The following is a 27,744-nucleotide window of genomic DNA, read 5'->3' as shown; positions in this document are numbered from 1 at the left end:
AAAAACACAGTGAACAGGACCGTTGCATGCACAACACGACAAAAAGCAATAGAAGTACAGGACACAGATACAAATCGGGAAAGTACAGACGCCAGATATAGAAAAGCTAAACAGTCTAACAGAGCAACTTGATAATGCGAAGTGGGTGGGGGAGATTGGAATGAAGAGAAATGAGGGGGAAAAAATGGATGTAAGCTCGAGGTGAAGGGGACAAAACAGAGTGTACGAGCACATTTTAGTCTGAAATTACACAGGACGCAATTTCTCCCCGCTCCCTGCCATAATTCAATTCATACCCAGGATTCCCATTTGTCTCTCGCTCTCCCCGCAACAATCAAATTCATATCCTAGAACGTCTCCCTCTCCTTCTGCCTCGCTCTTGGTGCAGTGATGACAGCTCTACCATATTAAGAATGTGAGAACTGCTGTGACTGGGCATCTGCAGGTGGGATGTGTGTGAGTGTGACCTCTCTGAATCTATTATCTCTGCAGGTATCCAGATCACATCCAACAGTCCTGCAGGCTGACCAGTCACTGCCAACACAGGCTGCTCCCTGTGCGTGTGTGTGTGTGTGCACACATGTGTGGGTGTGTCTTTGATCTCTGGCTGTCCTTGCCGTGCCCCCCATCTCTCTCTCTCTCTCTCTGGTGTAAACTCACATATACCAAACACAGGGCAGCCTGTCTTGGCAGTTGGCAGTAACACACATGGACATACACACGCATGCAGTGAGAGCCCCCAGCTGTTTTCCGTCTTTCTCCTGTCGAACTGACAGACACTAAGCAGACTGATCTCCTCAACTCGAGCCGTCAGCCTCTTCTCCTCCCTCTTGCCCTCTGACTGACTCCCTCCCCCTTTCTCCCAACTTCCTACTTTATCTGGCTTTCTTGTCATCTGCTGACCCGCTGCTCCTGCTTCGTGTCTTTCTCCCCATATTCTCACTCCATTTTTCTCCGTTCTTCCCCTCCCTTCTCGAAATCCATGTTTCTTTCTCCCAACTCTTTTCTTCCTATTCCTCCTCAGACATTGTCTCATGTATTGTTTTTCCTCAGTTACTGTTATCCTAGTAAACATCATAGTTTACTCAAGGCATGTAAACCCATTCGTTCTTAATACAGTAATAACTGTTAGAAAGTTTTGATTTCCAGGCATTTGGCCATAAATTAATGCAAATTTATGCGGCTGTAAAATTTAATTATTAAACTTGAAGCTATAGAGCAACAATTGTAGTGGATGGCAATCCAACAGCCAATCAGATGTTTCTCTTTTTTAAAAAAATATCCTTGTGGAATCAGAGGAAATGTCAGGAGAATGGAAAGTCATTGGAATTCATGACTCAGGAACATCCAAACAAATCAGTTTAGTGTCTTTTATGTTGCGCATTTAATTGTTTTTGTACCCTATTTAATAATGTGCATCTCTATCCAGGGACTGCAAATGGAAATGAGCTAGCAGATAAATCTGGTACAATGCTTTTGTTCATAGCTCCTGACAAACTGAGAGTAAAACTAAAAACTAACTAAACTAAGTAACTGATGAGATATTTCAAGGAAAAACTTGTGGCATCACCAAAGTCCCAGATCCCAAAGCCAAGGGATTCATCATTTTGAAGGCCATGACTGTCTGAACACAGATATTCTCAGATATTCAAGCTGGTAGGAGCAAGTTTTTATTTTTTTCTTTCAAATTTTAGTCCGTCTAAGGTTACCAGAAAATTCAAGGTTGATTTAACAAAAATGATCCTGTGTTAAGAACCAGCAACCCCGAGAAATTGCACTTTGAATTATATACTCACAGCGTGCGGTAAAGTTCAAACCCCTGCTAGAAAGTTTCTGAACCAATTTGAAAGGCATTCAGAATCAAGGTACATGTATATATAAAAGCACAGAATCTCGACATTTTCAGCAACAAGAAACTTATAATGAACAAAAAAAGAGAGAAAAGAAAGAAATCACAAAACATTTTTCTTCTGTTCTTGGTCAAATCCCCACATTCTGCTCTAATACTGCACTTACTCAAGCCTTGCACTCTCCTCCTTCAATTGCACTACGTATTGTGCCACTTATTATCTGTCTGCTGGCCTCTTGACTCCCACAATATGTCGCCACATTCTGCTTTCAGTTTGAATGTCTTATCAGCCTCAGGGTAGACGAGCTAAACTGCTATAGTGGGCGGTGAGGCTGCAGCCTCATTTATGTTTTCCTTGGAAATGAGACTCCATGTAGAAATGTTTTATTTCACAACTGTTACAATAAATGCACTTGCTGATATTGCAGTGAACGTGGGAAAGGGGGGATATTATTTTGTACGTCTATTTGGGACACATTTTGTAAAAGAGTCAGTTCACCACAGAGATTTTTGCTTCCAAACAGTCTAGTGGCACGAAATTGTGATGCCCATATCACTAAAAAAACATTAGTTAAAAGGTATGATGTCTATTTCAGCACCTCAGGATTTTTTCATAGTCCTGGTAACTTTGCAGCTGGGTACTACCTTCTGTTTTTTCTGTAGCCAGACTTCAAAAACTGGGTTCATCAGTATGTTTCACAGTCACTTTTAACTTCATTTATGGCACAAATACTGTGGCATAGGTACTGATGCCAAAGTATTTGGCATTACTGAATTACTGAATTTCCCGGAGGAACCCACCCGAGGGATTAATAAAGTTTCATCTAATCTAATCTATCTATCGCTAAAGGTCCAAGTATTGGTAAAAGCTGTTAATGTTAGTTTTGAAATGAATAAAGCCCAGGGAAATCAGTGGATAGATTCATTAAACATCTACTTTACTTATAATTGATCATATTTTTCACTTGTTGAAACAAAATATTAAAATCTTTGCAAGAATTTGAAAGCAGCCAGACTGAAAATAGAGGTTGAAAAAGGTTTGCAAGAAAATAAGAAAATATGAAATACAAGTCAACAACAGGTAACATATTACCAGCCCCTGAACAGCTATTGCATCACTACAGATTTCATATTAGTTTGGGAATGCAAACAGAAATGGCTTGGAAGGTGTGTAGTTCACAGGGGACGTTACCACTGGTGACTTACCCCGAGGTTGCCCCAAGAACAGTTTGGTCTGATACTGGTGAGTGACTTAATGGTGGAAAGTTCCTGCAGCAAGATTTGACAGTATGTTGGATAGCCTGTACAGTGGATACCCAGAGTATCATAAATAATATATAAATAAACGGATTATTAGATTATTTTTGGAGAGACACATTTATGTCCAAGCTGTCAGAGCTTGAAGGAAGTCAAATATTCATTTTTGAGACAAATTATTATACTCAGAAAGTTTCAAACAAAACATGCAATCGAACTAAAGAAAGTCGCTCTCTGTCATTTACCCTCACCTTCCCTTTGGCTCTCTTTTTCACTCCTCTCCTGTACACTTCCTTGTTATTTTTCCCCCACTCTTATTCTTTGTTGTCCACCTCCTCGCCCACATTATCTCAAGGTCATCCTTCTGCTCTCCTCCTCTCCAAGATGCCGTTGGACCTTTCCCTTTCTCACATTCTCTCTTTCATCTCCATTATTTTGGGTGTTCCTCTTTCTCTTATCCTCCATGCCACTTTTCTCAGCTTTCATCTGCTCCTAGCCTTGAGTCGGCTGTCTTCAGATCCACTGGCCTGCTGCATTGCTGACTTCCATCAAAGCTCTGCCCCTTGTATCTCCTCTCCTTTTTGAAAGTTTCTCAAAAGAACAATCACCCACACAATCTCATGTCACAGAGTGCGAGTACAATGATAGTTAGATCCTTCAATAAGATACTTGTCTAAAAAGCCTGAGGGTTGTGACCCATGTGTCCTATAAATTCCACTGAGTGCTGTAAAATCCTGCTATCCTTATTAAATTGCAGCCCCATTCAAAAATGCATTTCCTTTCTTGTAACACTGCCGTTTGCAGATTCTCTGTGCAAGTCTTCCACTTATTCAAACGAACAGTATGGAACTTTTTTAAGACATGCAGCTCTTCCAACACAGCTTAACATCAAAACACATGATAGAATACAGCAGTTCTGGCTTATTAAGGACGCTGTGGCAAATTTGGCACATGCCTTACTTAAAGACACAAAGAAATAAATGATTTAAGTCAAAAATGCCTGAAGCCTTTCCCCCATAAAGATGAGCTTTGACAACTTTCCCCTACCCTTAATGAAAAAGATTCTGACACCTCAGTATACATGAATAAAGACGTGGTTTGATGACCATTAGAATAATTTCAATTTTTTCCAAGGATAGCTGCATAGGCATAGACGACCCTCACAAAACTCTGATGCACACCCACTCACTTTATTCTATAGCAAGGCCTGAAATATGACAGAACCCGCTCAGTTCAGGAAAGAGCTTCGATGGTTACTGCTAGCAGGCTTTCAAAGGGTAAAGAGTTAAGCTGCTGATTCTCCTCTTTGCTTTACTTTAGTTTTAGTTTTTCTGCTACAGTTTGATTTTATTTAACTAAACACTAAAAGCTTTCCATGGGTTCAGGCAACTTTAGTACTATATCAGATTTAGAGAGGCAATCCTAGTTTGTCTTTTAATGAATGTTTAACATTATGAAAGGGTGCATTTTTGCAACTTTTTCCACCTGCAACAAACTTCTCTCACATTACCTTGGTTGTCATGGTTACGCGGTTCTTGATTGCCATGGTTACAAATTGCATGACAGTGACAAACCAGCAGAGCATTTTTCATCTTGGTCTTATGATTTCTATTACAGATATTGGGAGGCTCTTGTTGACTGCACTGCATGTTGAAAATTGGCACCAAAGAGCTACGGGTCCCAGCGTGTTACAAAGTGACGCCTAAAAGGTCCAGACCAAGCACCAGATCTGACAGCTTGGAAGTGAGGACAAGTTGCATAAGCAGAAAATAACCAGGCAGCCTTTTCTTTTCCTATATTTACAGTTGATGCTACATTTATGGATGAATATCCTGCAGAATACTGTACATGCAGTGTGCGAGCAAAGACAAACTTACTTAATCTTGCCATTGAAAACTTGATCACTTACTGGCAGCAGAATTTGCAGTCCAGCAATGTTAACTGTTTGACTTGAAGAATTTTTACTAGTAAATTCACACTGAGCAGCTGAGGCAGAGCAGCCCAAATGCTCACAATGGCCATTAATTAAGGCTTCAACAACTATATTTATCTTTTTAATTCATCAGAGATGGAAGCGTGGGGGAAGCAGAGAAAACATCTTCATAATCATTCCTTATTAGTAGTTATTTTACGTGCCTTTGTTTAAGAGTTCAAGCACAAATTAGACAGATTCAGGATGTGTTAAGCAACAAATGGCTTCCCCAAGATGTGAACCGGGGTCACTGAAGCTCATGGTCAGCTCTTTAACATCTGGACCATTAATCCACAGTGCGTTTTGATTCACCACTGCACAGTTTTCTTGTTTTTTCTTTTTTGTGTCAATCCTTCTTGAGCAGAAAAAGCCTCATAATGTGCAAACATTGGGTCCTTTAAAGGGAATGTATTTTTAAAACATGTGCTGTTTGAATTGCAAATAGCTATGATTAAACAGACTTTAAAAAGAACAATCTATTTATTGTGTAAAAAGAAGCCACTTTGTTAGCATACAAATTGTATTCAACACATTTTATTTACTTTTATCTTAAAAAAAAAAAATCAAGAGAGGAAACTTGATTTTCTCAGCTCCTAAACATGTATGTTTGTCAGGATATCACAGGTTTTATACTGAGTATTTCAGTTATTCAGCATGTTTTAGCTTGTTAACAAGGGGTTTGGAAAACGATCAACAATAATTTAAAGAGACTTGATTTGCAAGTAATGTAATGAGATAAATCATTTAAAAAATAAACAGTAGCCTTGTAAGTAATATCTTGCTTCATATCACAGTCTTACTTATATATAGTTGGATTTTTAGAGACAGATATTTAGACTTATATATTTATAACACGCTTGTCTTTTCTCCATCACTCACGGCTCTTTCACCATGTCATTCTTTCTTACAATCTGTCACTGTTAGCTTTTTAACTATTTCTGTCTCACTCTCAGTCAGTCTTTTATTTGCAACTGTCGCTCTCATTTTTCCCCTCTGTCACTCCATTTTCATGCCAGTATTTTTTTAATCCGTCTGTCCCTAAGTCTCTGTGAATCCTTTCACTCCACAGCTATCACTTTCTTTCCTCTTAGTCGCTCTTGTTTTTGGAGTTTCTCTGTCTTCTCCTCCCTCAGTTTTATGTCTTTCATTCCTTTTTATTGTTTATGGTGTCATTCTTTTTTCTCCCTCCATGTCACTCCTAGTTGCTTTTGCACTGTTTGGTCCCATCTCCCTCTTCCCCCCTATTTTTTTTTTTTTATCTCTACCTTTATGCCACTTCATTCTCATCATTGGTCTCCTTTGAGGCCAACACTGCTTGTATGTCTGTGTGTGTGTCTGTGTGTCTATGCGTGCATGCGACTGGTTGTGAGCCTAAGCTATATAAAAGCAGCATACTGAGAAAATTAAAAAGAGATTTAACGGTTTTTGTGTGACAGATGGAAAATGAAGTGCATGCTGATGCGTAAAAACAAATTCAAAGTATTATATTTGTGCTCGTGTGTGTGTCATTGACAAAGACTAGCAGCAAGAGCAGGAAAGAAATTGTGTGATTGAGAGAGAAAGAGGAAATAACATCAATGCGGGGATTTGAGCATGACAGAGAGTAAAGTACAGCCAATGCATGCATGAGCGCAGACGCGACTGCACAAATTGGTTTGACATGTGTACTTGCATGTAGGTTACAGCAGTGTGTGTGTACGCTCGTATTTCTCACGTCGGGGGACATACATTTGTTTATGAAGTCAGCGGCTCCCAGCAGCTTAAATAATTCAGAGATTAAAGGTTAGGATTAGGTTCAGGTTAGAGGTGGGAATTCAGCAAGTAGTCATTATAATCCCGAGAAGTAATAATATCTCAGCTCTGCATGCTGTTACCTAATTGTGAGTAGAGAGATGTGCTCAAAGCAGGCTTGAGAGATGTCTTTGCAGAGTGCAGCTCCTCAGCAAGAGCCTCTTCAGAAATGTATGCTGGGATAAGCAAGTACAATAATCTGTCTTGCTTGTGCTTTTTAAACCCATGTCGAATGTAGTTTTTTGCACCACACTTCAAATTACCAAATGAAAGCAGACACTGAAATAATGACTGAGTTTCAAATAAATAATTGGCATAAAAATAAACAAAAACAAACTCCGTTGGTAAACGAGAGAGTTATAATGCCTCGAGCACGATGGAGCATGAATGATTGGAGTACAATGTGGACATCGGCATCATTAAGCAGTACATACAAGTACTTTTGCTTTTCCAGAACGTTATGAATCGTGTGAAACGTGTGGCCTCTCACTTGCACTTGTAGCGCCTAACACAGCACAGGGAAAAACAACACACTGCTCCCACTTGGGAGCAAACTGAAGTGAAACTGGAAGAAAATAGTTGCTCAATACGATTCATCAAATCAGTTTCAAAAAATTTCATTTCATGTTTTTTAGTTAGTTTAACTTTAGAGGTTGAAGGCAGTTTGGGTGTGCCAGCCTGCTATGCCACTGGCCAAGGTTTTGATCTATAGTTGAACATCATATCCACTGATCCACATCCACTGAAATCAATCCAAAACTAAAGCCTAGTTTTACGTAATCGGACCATATTTTCTGTTCTGCATGTGTTACTATCATTTCATTTATTTCCTTAGCCCAGTCGTGAGGTGAACACACACCATTCGGAGAAACAGGGGCTGCTTTCTGGTAATTGTTAATGTTATCTGGCTCTGTCTAGTCACCATCATTATGTGATTCACCAGCATCAGATATGTGAAGGTAAAACTTAGAGCTCAGAGCTCTTGAAACCCTCGAATGCTCATCCCTCCTAAATGTTGAACCTGCAATCTTCATTTGTACTTTGAGGAGAAGCACTTCCGCTTTGGAGGTTAAGCACTCTTCGCATCTGTGATTTGTTGTGTTTGTTGTTTCTTTAGAGCAGCCTGCTGTGGATAGAAATTATATCACATGCCGTGAGAGTAAATGGCAGTTGCTGATTGTGAAACCAGATTATATTAATTGTGATTACCTCAAAACTCTCTGCAAGGTTCAGTACCAGCGTACCACTAACACCTACCACATATTCACTTACTCATGGAGCTCAGGGTTATATGAAAATGTTAATCAAAGCTGATTTAAAGAGACTAAATTATCCATGCGGTGTGAATGTACACTGCAGTAAGTTTATCTATGCAAAATAAACACCTCCCCATGTAAAAATGTAAGCTTGGATCTGGCTGCAGATAAAACTCTTCTACTCTTTACATGTGTAGTTTATTCATGTTAGCCTGGTGTAGGTGCTGGCTTGATGGTGGTGGCTCTTTCTGTCTACATCTCTCAGTGTCACCTCCTAAATAAGTGCAGTCCATTAACTATGTAGCGTCTCCCACTGACTTATAAATGTCTGAACAAAATGCAAAATGCAAAAACAAGTAGATAGCTCACTGTCACTGCCTTATTCAGACGGATTTTAATGTCTGATCTGGCTATGTCCATATTCTGTAGATGTGTAATCACCAAAATAGCTTGAAAATGCAACTTCGGTTGAGATGCTGAGTGTAATAATAGCACTGGATCTTTAAAACTCCTCAAATGAGCGCAGCAATATTCACAGCTTTGATATAAAAGTGAGCACATCAAAGCTTGGAGAGCAGGTTGCACACAATCTGTCCACACTTAACAAGTAAATCATAGCATTCCTTTAAAGTTCTCCACAAAATCAAGAATTAACATGTTTGAAGCATGTGAAAAATTATCCAACCAAGAAGGAAGGATTCCCGCCACTTCCACATCTAGTTACCTCCACATTCAACTTGTCACATCTCCCAGAGTGGTAAACATAACGCTAATTAGCTTCTACAGCAAAGCCCTGAGAACTCAAAGGAAAAGCCAACGAGATCACTTCCCTGCACATGCTGATTTTTCTTTTCTTTGCAGTAAATAGCTGACAGCGTGTTGAATTTTCTGTGTTTGCTTGTTTAAGGAGACCTCAGGCACATTATGCACATTAATCCCCCACTGACATTATAAAAGCATTATCGTAAATCTTCAGGTTCATTATGGTTAATCTGTACCCAAGTGATCAATTACTACCTATCTAAATGTAAAAAAAAGTTTTCCATGTATCCATCTTTACAAGAAGCTTCAAAGGAAAGCTAGTCGCTGAAAATATAACTAACTAGTGATCCGTTCACTGTATCATGTTGACTCACTAAAGGTGGAGTGCTAATAAGCCTTTTCCCCCTCACTTAGCAGCAACACCTCTGTGAAATCCTACAAATGCAGCCAATTAAAATTCATAGCAAGGCAGGTTGTGTGGTCCTGCAGGATGTAAACACATTCCTGCACAAATTTCTTTGTTGTGTCTGAGAGCTGTCAAACTGTGATGCAGAATCCATCAGCACACTCTACACTAACAAAAAAGGCCGACCTTAAGGCGACAACACAGGAAGGAAGGTACCAGAACTGTTATTAGCACTATAAATCAGCTCTTTAAACAAATTAACCTGAAAAATAGTATAGATGTACATAGTGAGTGGGTGGCTGTCTCTCAGAAGTGAGAGCGGGTCATCTACTAACCAGAAGGTCAGTGATTCAGTCCCATTCTGTGTGTCAAAGTATCCTTGGATAAAGACACTGATCCCAGTCACATAGGCCTGCAGACTGGTTAGCAACCCAGTGACGATAGTTCAATGGGGAAAAAAATTTCTATTCCCTGATTGGTTGGCCAGTTTTTGCTGAAAGTTGCTGGCAGTTGCCAAGTGAAATTCGTCACAAAGGCGGTATATGGTGCACCACTGTAAACTTTCTTGCGGCTGCTTTGGTCGCTAACACGGTTGCCACAGTTGGCTATAGTTTGCATTGAAAATGCCAAATTGTCTGTAAATGCTCACCAACTCCTTGCAGAGTGGGAGCGATACTGTGATTAAATAAATGAATTAACAAATGCAAATTGAGACTAGTTTCAAAGTAAAATTTACACTTTCTGAAATGTAAGTCAATTCAGTGTTTTTATTTTCCATCTGTAGCACCAAGCCATGACAACAGTCACCTAATTGAAGGTAAAGACCCTTCAATAAAAGAGAGAAAACCTTAAGCATTTGGTGACAGTGGGAAGGAAAAACTCCTTTTTAACAGGAAAAAAAACCTCCAGCAGAACCAGGTTCAGGGAGGGTGAGCTATCTGCTGCAACCAGATGGGGGTGAGAGGAGAGGGACAGGAAGGGAGACACATTGTGGAAGAGAGACAGAGTTTACAATAACTTATAATTAAATGCACAGTGTTGTATAAACACAGTGAGTGAAGAAGAAAAAGGTTTCTCTACTGCTCAGTGATAGTTTGCAGACAAGTTAGTGTCTTAAATGCAAACTACACAAATCTGTTTGCACATTTTTCCCCAGCAATGAGAAGTTTCCAGGGGGTTGTTGACCAGTCACTAGGCCTGTGTGACTGAGGCCTAAGGCCAGCATGAGCTCGTCACTCATAGCTTCTTGAATGATCCACAATTAGCAAAATGCTTTATACAGTAACCTAAAATGGATATTTTGCTGTTTGAATCATCACTGACAATTCTCATCAAAAGTGATGCTTTCCTGTTTGGCAGCTTATGAAAACTTAATTCTGGGTTCTTTAACCAGCTGGTTGTGCCTCATACAGCAGCTCTAAGGCTGCTTTTGCCAGTAGAGGGAATAAACAAGGAGGTACCATTACCAGCTCAAAGAAGAGCCGCAAATTGTTTACCCTACAGTGTGGGCACGGTCGAATTGCATTCTGTGTCTATAAATCGCCACAATTCCTGCACACAGATGATTTGCATTCAACTTACAAGGCCAGCTCCAGCATTAACATGTAACTAAGTGCTCTCACCCACAATTAAATGCATAAATAAATAAAAACATTTAAAACATTTTGGCAGCCATAAACAACATCCATCTGCCTGAGTGAGCTCTGTCAAACCCACTAAGGCCTTCTCAGCACAGCTCTGCTATTTCTATGATGGATGCAGCGCCTTTCATTGAGATGAACTGTATGTAGCCATTGGCCTCCAGCACAGGAACTCACACACACTCCCACTCTTCTGCCATAGTAAGTAAAGAGACAAGTATACACAACCTACACATAGACACATTCGCACACATTAGCATTAATAAGCAATGCTACACCTACACTCACTTAAACTCTGCAGTGACCAATAAAACTGAATTAAGCTCCATGTCTCCAGTCCTGCAGAGATGCAAAATAAAATAGATAGCCTTGTTTCAAAAGTGAACGTATGTTCATAATAATACGCATGTTTTTTTGATACTCAAATAGACAAATGAAGATTGCACCTCATTTACTAGGCAGTGCAGACAGACCCTTATAAAACATGCATGCCATGTTTTCCTCAGCTATCTACCTCCACATACACACTCAAAACAGTCCGAACACAACAGCAGAAAGTACCGATTTGTGCTCGACCAGCATGCTCCATCATTCTTGGACAGGCAATCATTATATCACACTTCATATGGAAGCAGGGTAGCCATAACATATGCATGGGCTAATGTACAATCACATCTGATATAAGGGGCAGCGTGCGCCCCAAAACGTGTGGTTCACATGGACACGCAGGTTAATAATTCAAAGCCCTGGTTAAGAGGGGAGCGCTCCTTCCTTATTAAATTATTGACAAGCAACATCTAGACTCTGCTGCAGACTTGAGGGAAGGCCGGCAGCGAGGGAAGAAAGGAGACCAAGAGGAAGGAGGAGGAGGACAAGAAACATACGGGGTGGGAGAGGAGAGAGGGAAAATGGCTGTGGAAGAAGGGAATGCAGAAATAAACATGGGAGAGAGTTAAACAAGAGACAATGGCTGCATGATATCACAGAAAAGCAGGAGAACACAAGTGCACTCTAAATAAATCCTGAAAGCCTTTAAATTGGAATTTAAATAGAAGTGAGAGAGACGGAGTGAGAGAGATGGAGTGAGGTAAAAGCTGCAGCAGCTCTATACTGTATTTATGCTTTATTTACCAGCCTGCCTGCCTCTTTGTTGCCAAGGGCTGCAGAGCTGTTGGTTCACACAGTATTCATTTCAGAGCAATTACAGCTTGTCGCTGCCCCACTCCCTTGTCTGGAAGTAATGGATGGCAGCCTGTCACTTTACCTGCATATCTGTCCATCTGTCGCTGAAGTGCATGGAATTTAAAAAATAAATTAAATAAATAAATATTTTTTCTCTTGGTAAATTAAGGTAAATCCTTTCAATAAGGAACATAAAATATTTTGCATTAGAACTACATTAAAATTAGGACTTCTGTGCATAAACATGCCACATGAATACATTCAGTGTTGTATGCTGTCAATATTAACCAGCAGCATATTTGCCCTTTATTAATGAGAGACAGACTGGACATTGCATTCTTGCCCTTATAGCTTTTATATCTGGATAAAACCTTTGAGATGTAACATGTCATTTTCAATGGGCTTCAATTGATAATAACTTTTGAGTATTGCAGAAGTCATTGTCCACATTTATTACTCACACTCAGAATAGAACACATACCTGAGTTACAAGGGCTTGATTTAGTTATTTGGACCCTATTAAGACTTGCAGTTTTGCTTTTTATAAATTTATATCGATCCATCCATTCCTCCATTTCTTTCCCGCTTATCCAATTTAGGCTTATGAGGTTAACAGGTGGAAACAGACAACCATTTGCACTCACATTCACACCTTTGGGCAATTTAGAATGGCCAGTTATCCTAACCCGACTAACTGAGTGTCTTTGGACTGTGGGAGAGTAACGCTATCTCCACAGAGAAGGGTCTTGATGAGATAGTGGATTCAAACCCAGGACCTTCTTGTACCACTGAATAAACACCATGTGCATGGTGTTTATTCAGACTGGCTATTCATTTGGTACTACCTAACTTTCCAAACACTGATATAGATGCAAAAAAAAAAAAAAAAAAAAAAAGTTGTACTTTTCTTCATGCAACCAAAACTGGCAAATTTGAACTTAAAGACTGCAAAATGCAAACATCTTTTTCAAGATTTGTCTTTTTTAATCAGTCATCTCATTTTTGTTTTTTTACATTGAGAGCACAGTGGATATTTTAAAACTCCTAACATTTATGTTTCTTCACTTCTCTTTGAAAAGCTGAGTTTTCCAGCAGCACCGACATTAACAGATTATTTTAACAAGTCAGCAGAGTTTCATCATGCCTTTCACGGATAGCCAGCAGGCACACATACCGCCTTCGAGAGCCTAGAAAGTGCTGTTGCACTGGTGTTATTGATCTGTCAACCTCACAGGCTGCCTGTGAAGCTATTAAGCTGATCTGTGGTACGGTCATTCAGTAGCATTGGATTATCTGTGCATTTGTCCAGTCGTTCCTGGTGCCCCTGCTCCACACTGACCCTGCTGTAGTAATTCTGCAGTTTGTGCATGTACGTTCTCCCCAGAAAGCTTTCACTCAGAGCTCGCTGCTGTTTACATCAAAGCCAGGAAAAATTTGTCCAAAGTGATGACTTACAGTTTAGGGCCCATTACTGCTTAAGGACTTTGAATGTTTTCTACTGCACCGTGCTGGAGTTCTGCATTTCTGGGTGGTTTCCATTTTGCTTTTGGCTTCACACAGTCAGAAGGAATTGCTGTTGACACTACTCAATACACTTAAAAGGGGATAGGAGGCAGTCTGACTGCTAGGCTGTCAAACTATTTCTCCAAAATGAATGCTATATTTTTTTCTCACCATAACATAATCTCTTTAAATAAACTTAGTCTGATTTGTCCTGATGGGTTGTTAAAAATTTCATTTTTAAAGCGTCTCATGAAAACTGACTTAATACAAACAAAGCAGAAATTCAGTTTTCAGTGTACATTTAAAAAAACATTTGTGAGTGAAGAAAATTCACTATTTTTTACTCGGGTAAAAATATTTACTCTTTATGGTTTAAATATTTCACTTAACAGACAGTGGTTCAGATTACTCAGCTTATGTCTGTTTAGAAAATTAAGGAAATAGTTCCATTAAAATGCTGTAATAGACTCCACCAATCTGGCACATGGCAAAACAGACATCTGCACATCTGCTGTCTGAAAAACAAAAAACAAAAAGCAACACTAAAGAGAAATCAAGAAAGCACTTATCCTTAATTAAAGATACATTTACTTGGTTTTGAAACAAATTGTCGGAATTAAAGGTATTCAGCAACTTGTGTCCTTCAAAATGTAAAAGTATATGCTCGTCAACAGGCTGTCACTTTTAATAGGCTGCCCAGCAAAACAATGATTTCATATGTTCTTGCAATAAATGCATAGGAGAACATGGAGGCAGATGATGAGAAAGATGTGCAAGGAACAGAAATGATTCTGTAGAGATTTATTATGTTGAAAAAACCCAAAGAAGAAGGAAGAAGGGGAGAGGAAAAAGTCAGAAATGGCAGAGGGAGACAGTGTTTTTTATTTTCTTTATTCCCATGTGTAAGCAGAAGTAGCAGCCACACCACTGCAATTACAGTCCAGCACCCATAAAAGGCTTCCATGGTGGTGAACATGACAACACATACCAAGAGAAACATTCCCTCACAAAAACATCCAGCACATAGAGCTGCAAGGACACATCAAGGAAAACTGAGATTCCCATGTTGCTTCGCAAGTTTTCTTTTATACATCAATAAAGACAAGTTTTTATTTTTTTAATCTGGCCTTCATTTCTAGACTAGTTGTAGCAAATCTTCAGATATTTTTTTTGGAAAAATCTCAGAAGGACTTGATGATGCATTCATACTAAAGCTAATGTGTTACCCTGACAAAACTTCTTGTCCTATAAGCCTGGATATTTTCTAACCTTATTTGCCTTTAGAGACAGAGCGCCTCTGAAGACCACGACACTGTGATGTGTGTCCTGTATATCAACTTAATTGCAAACCCCACGATTCCCCACTGAGCTGCGCAAATCACAACCCATAATTACATGCCCACAGTAAGTCAGATCACCAAATCCCTGCATGGATTTCAAAACATTTAGGATAGGCATGAAAGCCTGTGTTTCCACTAATCCTATGTTCTTACACCCACCGCGGGAGGTTTAGAGCACTGTGTGTATGTACTGTGGACCACTTCAGAGGACAAGATGCACAGAGACCAGGGCAGAGGGCCAGACTACACAACATAATAATAATCCATCCAAAAACTCATTTTCCCACAGTCCCCTCTGGCAGGACATTACTTTTGTGAATGACTTGTTTGTGTACCATGTAGTCTGAATTTTATGTGACTATGAGTTTGTGTGTTTGAGAGAGTGGTTGGCGATCCTTACGAGTAGTCTATCTTGTACTGTATGTATGTACATTTGTACTGTGTGTGTTTCATTACTGGCTTGCTCGTTCAGGCAGGGCTGACATGTGCCAAAGCTGGAGGAGGAAGTGGAGGTATAGGGCAGACAGAGAGGACAGGTGAGAGAGAGACACGCAGAGAGAGAGAGGTAGACAGACAGAGAGGTGTAAATCTTATGTGCAGAGGATTAATGTTGTGGTCTTAGTAAAGGCTATTTTCCTTTTCCCGAATCAGGAGGTTAATCGCATTATCTGTGAAAGAGATGGGTAATAGCTCACAACGGTACCTGTGAAAAACAGGACAATGAGAAATACAACATTAGAGCTGGGGGGCAGGGCTTAAAGGAGACTGAAGAGCAGAAAACAGAGTAACAATAAGAAGTATGTGGGGTTGGATCTTTAATGTAAAAAAGGGGGGGGGGGGATAATCCTCCCTGACAAGCACAGGGCAAAAAGGGAAGAGAGAGTAACTGAAAAAGTAAGCTTTCATGTCTTCAGGCTCTGCTTGCGAGTACTTTCCATTAGTGTATGCATAGGTTTGACCTGTAGGTTTGAACATGTTAAAATTCTGTGCTTTGCTGGAGCATTAGTAAATGGACTCAAAACAAAGTCTGTCCCAACACACAGTGGTTAGACAGTTAGCACACACAGTCAGAAGGAAGACACTGCAGGAAGGAGTGAAGCAATCACAGAAATTAGGTCAACTTCACAGGGTTTTTGTGTTGTCAATCAAAGCATTTAGGGCATATTAGAAGATTTTGCTGTAATTAATCCCTTAGGACAAACAATATAATTTTCCAGTTATACCATGGCATTACCAGGAGTTTGGAAATCACAGCTAATTTCTAGATCACACAGAAAGGAAATCTTTAATATTTACAGCCTCACACCCTTCGGGAAAAGCTCAGATAAGCTGAGTGAGCAGGTGAAGACCTCTAACTTTGTATTCCTCACTACAGTTTTTCACCCTGAGATCATCTGTCAGTCAGGCAGTGTGGAGTGGCAATATGGGAACCTTTAGCTTCTCATTTAGAAAGCACTTACTTTCCATTACAAAGGGAATGATATATGGCTCTAATGTGGGGTTTTTACAAGTAAAGGTTTCTGCGGTGGAGTTTTTGTCTCAAAAGAAATACCAGCAAACAATCGACAGCAAGATGAAGGAGGAAAGAGTTTACTGAGATTCATACATATTCCTAAAGAATAAATAACATACATGACGATGCCAGAAACTGTGGCTAGTTTTAAATTTGTCTACCAGAGGGCTGTGCCCACATATAAGGCAGAACAGCCTCTGCATTTCTGTTCCCTCTTGCAGAAACTCACGTTATTACAGGTGCTTCATCTTGTGATTTTGGCTTGCATTAAAGTAACCATTACCCATCTACTCATTTCCATATGCACGGTGTCCTAATATTCCATTTTTGATTAGTATGTCGCTTCCTGGCCGACACCTGGTTGATATGTATATGTGCTGTGGTTTGATCAGCACATAAAAGTTGTCTTTCTGCTCACGCAGCTGCAAATGTTTCAGCTGTGATCAAGCACATCTCTGTCCACCTTTAGATGAGAGAAGTTCAGTGCCTACCGCATATATTTACATGCGGATTTGCACTTCTTTGTGCCTCCTGATTACAATCTATCCATCCAGGATTTGTGTTAATCTAACATGCAAAAAAAAAAAAAAAATCACTGATAGAAAAAGAGATAAAAGGCAGCAGGAGGATGGTGGAATAACAGAAGAAAAGAACGCAGGTAGAACAGCAAAGGAGAGACTGATTTAATTTTCTCGAGCACCTCTTTACTTTTTTCTCCCCCAATATCTACTGTAAACACAGTTTGACAAGGTGTGGTGTGGCACTGTGTCATTATGACTATAGCCTGATACTGGTCCTCGGGGATTCACAGTGTAATTAGCTAGTGTGGCGTCTGAGACGTTATCACACTGATCTGCATTTGAGACACCGAGGGAAGGGTTGAAAGGGCCGGGCTTCTTGCTTCAATTACCTGCTCTGCCGCAGCCGGGAACACAGTCCGCTGAAAGAAATGACATTATCGTCTCCAAAGTAGTATTATTTCAATTTCTTTATGTCAATTCCATCTTTAATCTGTTTGAAGCCCTTTTTTTTTTCGTAATTATTAGACAGAGCTGAAAGAGTGATGGATGGATAGCAGGAGGGAGGCAGGGTGTGTACCCTAAGTGCCAAAAGCATGGATGAGAGAACATTGGAAATCCATCAGTGCATAAAGCAGATGGAAGCTCAAGTGCATTCTAATATCGTCTGCAAGCAAATGAAAGCCATGTCAAACTTCACTGTGACTTGTGGTGGTTAATGCTGCCATGCTTACATGCAAACATTAGTACCTTGCACAGCAGGACTCGAAGCTACCGCACAATCGACCACTTTCAGTCATAATTTAAACAAATGTGATACAGTTCATGTCTGGGTTTTGATTTAAATTGATGGATGGACGCAAACACTGGATTTCAGTGTTTATAGTTGGTGATGAACCTGAAGTTGTTGCCTTGACACCAACAACTCTTCCCTTTTCCTTTGTTCAAGGAGTTTTCTTAAACAATTCTTATTAGTGTGTGTTTTCTTTTTGCTGAGAGTAGTTTAATAGGATTATTTCTATACTTTGTTATCATTTTTACATCCGTTCTTTGAGCTGCACTCAAACAAAGTCTCTTCTCTCCAAAGCTCAGCAGCATTAACAGCACGTCAGCTGGGCCGGGTGGGATTCGGTCTTGGTATCAGGGCTGTTGCTCCCCTCCTACACCGAGTTTAAAAAGCCAGCTCTGTCTGTGTGCAGGTGACATGTGTTGCACTGTGGTGTGTTCAGTACTGTGGAAATCCAAAGCTACCAGCTTGTCATTTTTATGACATCCATGTTTGTTTACTATTTGCTTTCCTGGTTGGATTTTCTGACAACGCACGGCAGCTCATGTCTTCACTGCTGTCTCATAGCAGATTAGAAGAAGCACCAAACTGAGCCACACCAAAGCCCCTTTTTTGCCTCTCTTAGCCAAACAAAATCACAGGCCACAATATCTTTTCAAGCCCAAGTATGAGGTATTTGTTTAAACCTGTAACTTGGCATCAGTGAACTGCACACACACTGTGCTCGTGTCTGCTAATCCAGTCATTCCTGATGGGAAAGCGAACAAAACCCAAAAGACAGACAAAATATTTCACTTTGACGAGCTCAACTTTCTGCATTTCTGTGGATAGAAATGTTTTCCCGGAAGCAACCGTGCTTGACACCAGAATGTAATTTAGGAAGAAAAAATGGTTCTCTTATGTTGCTGCATCATTTTTCAGTGGACCGAATAGATAGCTGGCCTGCATGGTTCTTTAAGACTTCCTTGAACAGAGAACCCTGGTGAATTTAGATCACACAGTATGAGAAAAATGTCAGCTTGTAGCATGAATAACTCTACTCGGTGCCTCCATTTAGTCCTACATTAGAGGAAGAAATATGTAAAGCAGCGTCTGGCTTGTTGCGTGTAGTGATATACAATTAAGTTACAAAAGAAATGCAATTTTCATTCATGAATATATTAATGTTTATTACAAATTTCATTGCAAAACCATTGATGAGAAGCTGTCTCTCATTGGGTAGACTGTGTTCATGTTTTAAAACACCATCAAACCAACCCCGATAGGCCACATGGCAACGTCATAAGACAAAAGGCTGTTTTTGATTCAATAGAGATGCACCACAAATGAATCAGTAAGTATCAGTATCCGTAAAATATCATTTCAGCTGATAGACTTTTTGTTCGTTTGTTTCTTTAGAGCAGGGAACCAAAGAAACGATCTAAACATTGATAGTTTTTAAATATTTTATTATTTTATGACAATTTTTCAACCTTCAGCCTTCAGAAAGGGGATGCAAACACTGACTAGCTTAGTTTAGCATTCACAAATGTTAACACATATGTTGATTATCTGATATTTAACAGGCTCAAGAAATGATTTACCACCCAAACACATTTCTGAGTTTGGACAGAGATGAAGCATGAAAAGGAATTTTGAATGTATCCTCTTATAAAAAGACCTTAGTAAGACTTAATCAGGTCAAGCAGAAATGGACTGTGTGGTAGATGTAAGACGTGCAGAGTGCAGCACAACAATGAAAGAGCGAAGGCATTTCTAAAAAGGGTTTGACCTCTAATCTGACCTCACATACAGCAGATGTTTTTCATCACTGCTGCTGAGTTTATATTAAAGTGAAACTGGGGGAAAAAAAACTCCTCTGCAGATTATATAATATCGTCTTTCTGTCTTTTAAAACACAAGGGACCAAGGTTGCAGACACTCTGTGTACATTACGTATGTGCCGTGTAGGTGGAAACAAACTGTGTCTGTTTGTGTATTTGTATCTGTTTGTGTCCAACATGTACGTTTGTGTGCATATGTGAGTATGTGGGAGGATGACTCAGACAGCAGGTGAATCACTCCAGGCTGACATACAGTTACACACACAGGCAGCAGGGTGTCAAGGCTGGCCTGCAGAGAAGATAGCACATAACTCCTCCACCTGATTTAGTCCAGTTAACCCTCCACTGACACACTCACACACAGGCATAAATGTACCCTCCCATACAAACAATTGTAGTTATCTCTTCTTCACAAGCTTATAAGGAAAAAAAACATTGTGTGTATAAAAGCTGCAGCAAACCTGAAGGTTGGCACCCTACAGGTCTCACCTGGAAATTAAACTTTACCTGCTGTTGCAGAGTTATGGAGGACTTGGATGAACTATGATGTGAGTGTGTGTGTGTGTAAGAGAGAGAGAGAGCAAGTGAGAGTGACTTATGCAGATTATAGGTCATCCATGTGTTAGTGTGTCTGTATGTGTGCCCTGACTTTGCTCAAATGCCATAAAAGGTCAGCTGTAGCCCAGGCCCAAGTTTGTGCTCGGACAGGAAACCATGACATGCATACAGTTTGCACACACACACACACACACGCATGTAGAACTGCAAGCACACACAGTGCATTATAACACATACATGCCCTACACAGACATTGATATGCCAGAGGTGTTCAATAGCAGTGACGTCACGTTGTCACCTGAGTAACAAGGAGACAGCACTTGTTCTTTCTGACACCCCGATAAACCGAAGCATGATGCAAAAGCAAGTAAACGGGGCTCGTGTTCGGTTTTAAAATACCAATTAACATCATCTGACCTTAAGAAAAAACTGCTCTGCATCTTATTTGGAAAGAGGAATATCAGGGGAATAAAGGCTACTGAGAAGTTGGGCTTGAATGTGAAAAAAACAAAAAAAAAAACATGCACCACAGTCAGCGATACAGACTTGGGTTCAGGATGTCATCTTGATTTCCGAAATCATTCTTCTGCTCTATTAAATGGTAAGAAATTGTGTCTTTCATGTGAAAATGAAGTCCTTGCTGCTCACATGTTAGGCAGAGATGAGAGGGAAAAGGAAGTCTGCACAACACTTGCAGTCACTGACTTAATTGTGTTCTCTCCTGAAAACACAAATAGAGGTTCATGCACACTCACTGTATCACCCCTCTATCTGACAATCCATTGTAAGTGAAGGACCAAGAACTAGTTCCTCATTGGCCTCCCACCCACTGTTATTTATATTTGTTGGGGCATTTGTGTAGCAGTGAGCACGGTCTTTGTTCCCTTTGCCAGCCAGTGCTCTGCTATCAAAAATAAATGTACCACTTGATCCAAAAATCTTTTTCCTGAACCCATCATCCTCAAAAATGCAGTTAAATCTATCTGAGGAGGTTCTGTTCAACAAGGCTAAAAAAGTAAATGCAAAACTGGATTTTTAGAAAACCACGATCCTCTGTTTGACCTAAAACAAGCACACGCACACACACAAGAGTTGAGGTTTTCACTACGCATAAATGATGTGTTCCTATTTCATCTAAAGTGTAAATTTTGAGGGGCATTGCTGATGTAAACAAACCAATTACAGCCTCAAATGTACATGAACACTAAGTCTTTAGTTTCTCCGTCATAAGCATTCAATTCTGAAAGGCCCCAAGGGCTCCTTCAATCACTTAGAGTGCATAAAATGTCTTCAACCAAATAAATCAGAGCATAGCTGCCAGTGGGGCGACAGCATTTCAACTAGCAGGCGCCGTCGTACAATTACAGCGTAGACGTTTAACGTGCAGACCTTGCCCGGAAGAATAATGCAACAGCGCTGAATGAGAGCGAGATGGGGAGACAAATACTCAAGGGTGTGGTCACGGCAGACCAATTCAGGCCGGGATGAGAAGGCGATGTTAAAATTATGCATGAAGGTAAGAGATTAAAAGGAGATTAAGGTGTGTACCGCTTTGTTTTAGATATAAAATATTCATGTTAAGCATAAATGATTGAGCGACGAGCCACAAGACTTCGCATTAACCCTCATCTGTATTCATCTTCTTTGTCCAAGGATAAGAACAGGGGAGAGGGATGAGAGCAGGAAGGACAAAGGGGTGAGGGTCAAACTTAAACTCCTCATTTTGCATCTCACTCTCACTCCGACATGTGGAGTATCCTGTCAATGAGCCTCATTTGAAACTCATTTGAGATCGTTTGGAAACCTTCTCTGACCAGAAGAGTGTTGAGCAGATGAAAAGTGAGATAGTTACGTGAGTCATAATAAAAATGCTTTGCATGAAAATGTAATGAATGAGTCTTGAAATGGAAACTGAATTAGAGTTAGCGAGCAGAAAAGTCACAGTACAAAACCTCTGTGATGACTATCAGCAGGCTGGTTTATCAACAAGTGCTCCATTTGACTTTCATTAAGAGAATTTCTGCAGTTCAACATCCTCAGCTGCCCCCATTCTTGCTTTTATCAACCGCCAGAAATACATTTTTACTTTTAATCTTCCTTATCAGATAATTGCGCAGGTTCCATAAATTCATTTAATCTGTAACTGTTGCCTCTGGAGCGCCGCTTGAAAACGATGCTAGGTGTGGGTTTATACAATTCATTGTTTCCGTAACAACGCTGATTGAAAAGAATGAAATTTAATGCAATCAATGCCCTCGAGAAATCAGAAGGCACAAATTCTGAATTTTAAATGCGCTGAGAGCTGGGTTGAGGTACAGGAGAGGATCATTTGGGTGAGCAAAGGAGGCAAAGAGGGTGAGCGGAGAATGCTAAATATTGATGGTGATGTTATTCATAAAGAGCTTTTAACAGAAAAGGTTTATCACAAAGTGCTTTAGAAACTAAGAGTGGACATGAATATTTAATGACAAATGAAACATAAGAGACAAAAAATAATCATGAGAGAAGGAAGATATGAGCAGAGTGCCCTACTGATTAGCGATACTTATCGTTCAGTCTGCGCACTGTGACGACAAACTGCTTTACACCAAAATCAGACACATGAGCAAACATCTCTCAAAGAGCAGGAGTGGGAGTTTACAGCTGGGAGTCCAAAGTGTGTTGCAAGGCAGCGATGTGTAATGTGAAGCAAACTCTTGGGACAAACGCACACACAAAAACACGCGTACAGACACATCTAGTCGCACTTATTAAATGTGCACCCACACATATAGGGACAAATCAGAGAGGAATCACGGCCAACCTGAGCCTACAGGCTTATCTACACCATGTGTCAATAAGTAACACACACACACACTCACACACGCTCACTCACTCAGATTTCCCGGCTGGTGAAATCAAGCTGGCTTTGTGCCTATAAGTCCTGAAAATTAGATAGCTTGCCACCATTTTTGCCCTATTGAGGGATGACAGAAAAACACACACGTGTGTGCGCACGCATACACACAAATTATACAGACGCCTCAATGTTCTCTTACTATTGTCCCTGCCTTGCCACTCTCCTGGCATGTGCTACTGCAGACTTGATTGCATTCATATGGCTGTATGCGTGCGCCTGTGCGTGTGTGGCCTGATCCTCCGGATTTCCAGAATCACCCTTGCAATCTGTTGCATGGATGGATGGATGGAGGGAGGAAGGGAGGGAGGAAGGGAGGGATGGAAAACATACCACAGGAAAAACTAATTACAGAACAGAAGGTCCTTGGACTAAGGCATACACACACACACACACACACACAACACCTATGTTTCTTTCTGTCTCACAGGCAGACACTCACACGGCACTGTTGCTACACATATTCAGTGAAGGATGGGTTATCCCTGTCCTCTGCAACCTTTACCACCATAAAAATAACCACTGCGATTGGACAATAATCCCAATGCAGTCACCTCCACTGTCGTAAAAGGTGAAACACAACTGGACACTTCAGAAAAGCCAAGGATACTCTTTTTTCTTTTTTTTGGACAGCAAGGGCTACTGAACCGGAATATATTCTATCCTGCACACACATACGCGGACTCAGGCGTCCACGATAAAAGCACACATTTGTCCGTGTATGCTAGAACTATCCAGTAAATCTAATTTGACCTTATCTTTTCACTGCAGAGATGTTTTCCGCCCCAAACACTTCCTGGAGGCTTTTTCTGTGAGCACCAGCTGCATCAAAGAGACAGAACATTGGTGGCGAATAAACAATAAATGAGACACCGTGACACTCCTTGAGAATTTACATCTCGACTGTATTCATCATCGGCCAGACATGATCAGTGAAGTCACAGGATGCTTCTAGGCTGTACAACAATATGAAATAAGACGCCTATTGTTCCATGTTTGTCAAATATGACATTTTTTGTTCTGTGCAGGCCTGTAAACTGTCGCCAGATCTGTAAAAGGCGATGGTTTAATCAGGAAACAAATTGTGACGATGGGCCTCAGTCTTTATAGTCTTAATAGGCGCAAGTACACACACTGATGATGCATCCCTGTGCTTGAGTAAACGCAACAAATTCACCCCACCCATCCTCAAATTTCCAGATAATAAAAATTAGCGCAATTAAGAATAGATGGTGAAGAGCAGCCTGGAATGTATTAGGAACATCTAAGTGATGTTTGTTCACTGATAATAACTAAAAACCAAATACGTGATACATGAAGGTTTTAGGGTGTTACTTAAAATGGTCTTGTTTTTCTGTCTTCAGGCAAAACAGGAATTAAATTGACAGAAATCACAAATTATAGTGAGGCGAGTTCACTGCTTTCAGAAGCAGATGCGTGCAACACACACTTAACAGTTTTCTGCCCATAAATTATGATTTTACAGGCAAATTATTTAATTTTATGCACAAAGGGAGAGTGCACGATGGAAATTAAAAGTGCTTTATAGTTTGAGAAACTGTGGCGAATTGTTGGTGATTAATTTTCTTTCAGTGAATTTGCGATTTATCGACTCCTCTGAGAATTCACCGGTGTGGTGGTTGTCAGATGTTTGTTGCATTTTAGACATTTGTCTATAATGTGTGAGAATCTCAACAGGATTGTGTTTTCTATCTGTGTTTAATGCATGTCACTGCTTCTGGAGAAGCCGGGGTGTGTCTAGATTGCAGACTGAGCTGCAGGGATGTGACCCTGCTATACCTAAATGTTCCCAGAGAAAGCTGGTGAACAACAGACACCTCCACATTGCATCAGTAGCCTATTTTCTAAAGCTGCAAGGTGTATTTTAATGTCCTGCGATACAGACATGAAAGGATTGGAATCTATTTTCACTTAATACTCCACCTTTAGCAGTAGTCCTGGGAAATCAGGTTTTTAATCCCTCCTGGTTGTGTGTGGCTTAGAGTCCCACAAAGTCAAGATCTAATCTGGAGTTGTCTGTCTGTTTGCTTTGTAGCTTTCACAACAAGTGTAACTTCAGCCTTGTGTCACCAATACTATCGCCTGTTTCCAGCTGTGCCGCAGACAGTTGTACAGGCAGAGGTGTGCAGTTTGATTTGACGCTATAAAAACATCTTCATTAGTATCATGTTTGACAGTTTATCCTCATAAAACTCTTGGTAGCCAGTAAATAATAAAACGAGTCGACGGTCACGTCAGACAAAAACGATCTGTTCAGGCAATAAAACAGTAAAACTGAGGTTTCGGCTTGATAAAGTAAAAAGGTCAAATGTGTTTGCTTTTAACATAAACAAAATAACTGAAAATCAATCGATAAATGTATGCATCCCTCCTTTGTTTCTGTGCAAGCCTCCTCCTTTTCAGGCACATTTTGCATTTTTCTATGCCATCTCCGCTGAATGCTGGATTCTGATTTTGCAGGGTTGGAGCTTTTCTGTGTCCTGTTGAGGACACATAATGCGCTGGGCTTTGTTTTTCTCTGCTTTCTGTTCTCTCTGCCCAGCACCTCCTCTAGCCCCCATCTCCATCTGCCTAATCCTAGCCTATCAAATGTACACCTTGCAGAGGAATGCGTCACCCTCCAATCATGACAATATGCTCCCAATCTGCCTGTTGTGGGCACGCACGTCTGTGTATATGCAAACACTTTAGCACCCAGGTGCATCGTTGAGGCGTCTGAGCGTGTGATCACATGCAAGGTTTTGTATCGCATTTTTCCAGCACGTCTTCAGTACCGCGTGAACACTCGATCCATCCTTTGTGCATGCAACTTTTGTGAAGCATGTTGGAAGATGGGACACCGTTCAATCACAGCATCATTGTGCTGATCTGCCGGGCGACAGCACGTCCTTCCAAGGGATTTAACCGAACCAGACAATCAAACAAACCCCATTCATTCTGTTTCATTCTGGCATCTCTGTCTTTGCTCTGACCTTCTTTTTTCTGGTTTTTTTTTTTTACCTTCTTTTGTATCTCACTGGGTACATCAAAGATTGGAAGCCTACATTGCCCATAATTGGAATCACGGTACAAACATCCACAGTTAAGGTCAGAAAAAATACAGTAAGTGAACCCATAGGTTAATAACATTTAGAAAAGCTAATTGCAGTCAAGAGTTTGCAATGTTCAACTCTAATCAATGACAAGATTGAAGACAGAAGTCCGAGCATTTCTGACTGGCAAAACACAGGCACATATTGACTTTTCTAGTCACAGTTTCCATCTGCTTATGGAATCCATGCCCTCTGAAAACAAAAGAACATTTATTTGGATCAAAACTAAAAGAAACAAAAAATCTAGTAAGATCAGTCACCTTCAATACTGCACAGATGTGAGCTGCATTCAGTTGCAAAACTGTGCATGTCTCTAGTGTGTGTTTGTAAACAGGCCAGCTCACTAGAAGATAGCCTTAGCAGTAATTACATGTGAATAATAACATTTTATATCACCACTGTGATATCTAATGTGCATTAAAATAAAGATCTTTGTCCAGGGTGTCTGAGAAAAAGCCCTCTCAGACACTGTGACACAGGAGCAGCTCTGCAGCACCGTGCAGCACACATACAGATACAGTTTAGTGAAAAGTGAAGATAACTAGAAATTCAAAGAGTGCTCATGTTCAGGTTGTATGCATCAGTACATCTTCTGGCCATCTCTGTTTTGGGAATAGCTGAATGATGGTATTAAAAACATTGACCTAAAAGTGACCTTGGTCAAAATTACATAAAATGACTTACATCAAAACACTCATATAGTTATGCTACAAAGCCATATCTGTAATTAGATGAACCCTGTTCAGAGAATTTAGACATTTCTCAATTGACAGTTAGAAAAGCTGTATATACATTTAAATGCACGAGTATTATGTGTGCATGATCAAGAAGGTGAAAATAAAAGAAACCGCTAAAGGCTGCAATGGAGTGAATGAAACTCTTTCATTAGTATATCAAATGAAAACTATGGTGCATGACCAAAATGAGCAATGAAAAGGAAAATGCATACCTACAAAATATAAGCCATAGTGATTACTTGTGCTGCTTTGAATCCAATGGACCTGGACAACTTGCTATCATCAGGTGGAGATTATTTCCTGGGGTTATCTTGTGGAACGGCATCAGTATAATCTGGATAATACTGCAGGAAAATTACCCCAATCGTCAAAAGAAACCTGTTATCTAAAACTATTCAAACTCCATCTTTTGCAAAAGAGAGTTGAAATGCAGATACTGCAACTTTCTAACATTACTTGTGTTTTTCGGCAGTTCAGTAAAGAATAAGTATCCAAAATCCTTCACATGCCTAAGAGCATTGTGTTTGATGCTTGTCTTTATTTGTCACTGATGAAGATCTGATTATCACTTATTGCAGAAAAACACATCACTCCAAAGTGCACAGCATTTCTTATTCTCTGTCTTCTCGTGTGGCTCTTAGTCCATCTGCCAGTTCATCAGCCAGTCATTCACTCAGTAAGTTAGTCTGCTTCCCCGCCAGAATGTTCATTATTTCATTTCTTCCTCTTTCTCCCTCATGATGTGGCCGCCTCTCCCTCCAATCCATCTATAATGCTTCCAATTTCACACTTTCACTGTCGGAACATGCACTTAATTACATCGCGGGCAAGTTTACACACT

At 40.3% G+C, this 27,744-nt stretch overlaps 1 protein-coding gene across 3 annotated transcripts in view; it reads right to left on the bottom strand.

Moving 5' to 3' along the window:
* Window positions 1-27,744, bottom strand: part of pvrl2l (PVR cell adhesion molecule related 2 like) — a 325,857-nt gene that overhangs the window by 217,096 nt on the left and 81,017 nt on the right. The window lies entirely within an intron of this gene.

This window comes from Copadichromis virginalis, linkage group LG22 (genome assembly GCF_057382275.1).
Source record: "Copadichromis virginalis isolate Kocher_CV1m ecotype Utaka linkage group LG22, C_Virginalis_male_GT1.1, whole genome shotgun sequence".
Classification (NCBI taxonomy): Eukaryota; Metazoa; Chordata; class Actinopteri; order Cichliformes; family Cichlidae; genus Copadichromis; species Copadichromis virginalis.
The sequence above is the reverse complement of the archived record's forward strand: the minus strand, read 5'-3'. Positions and strand labels throughout refer to the sequence as shown.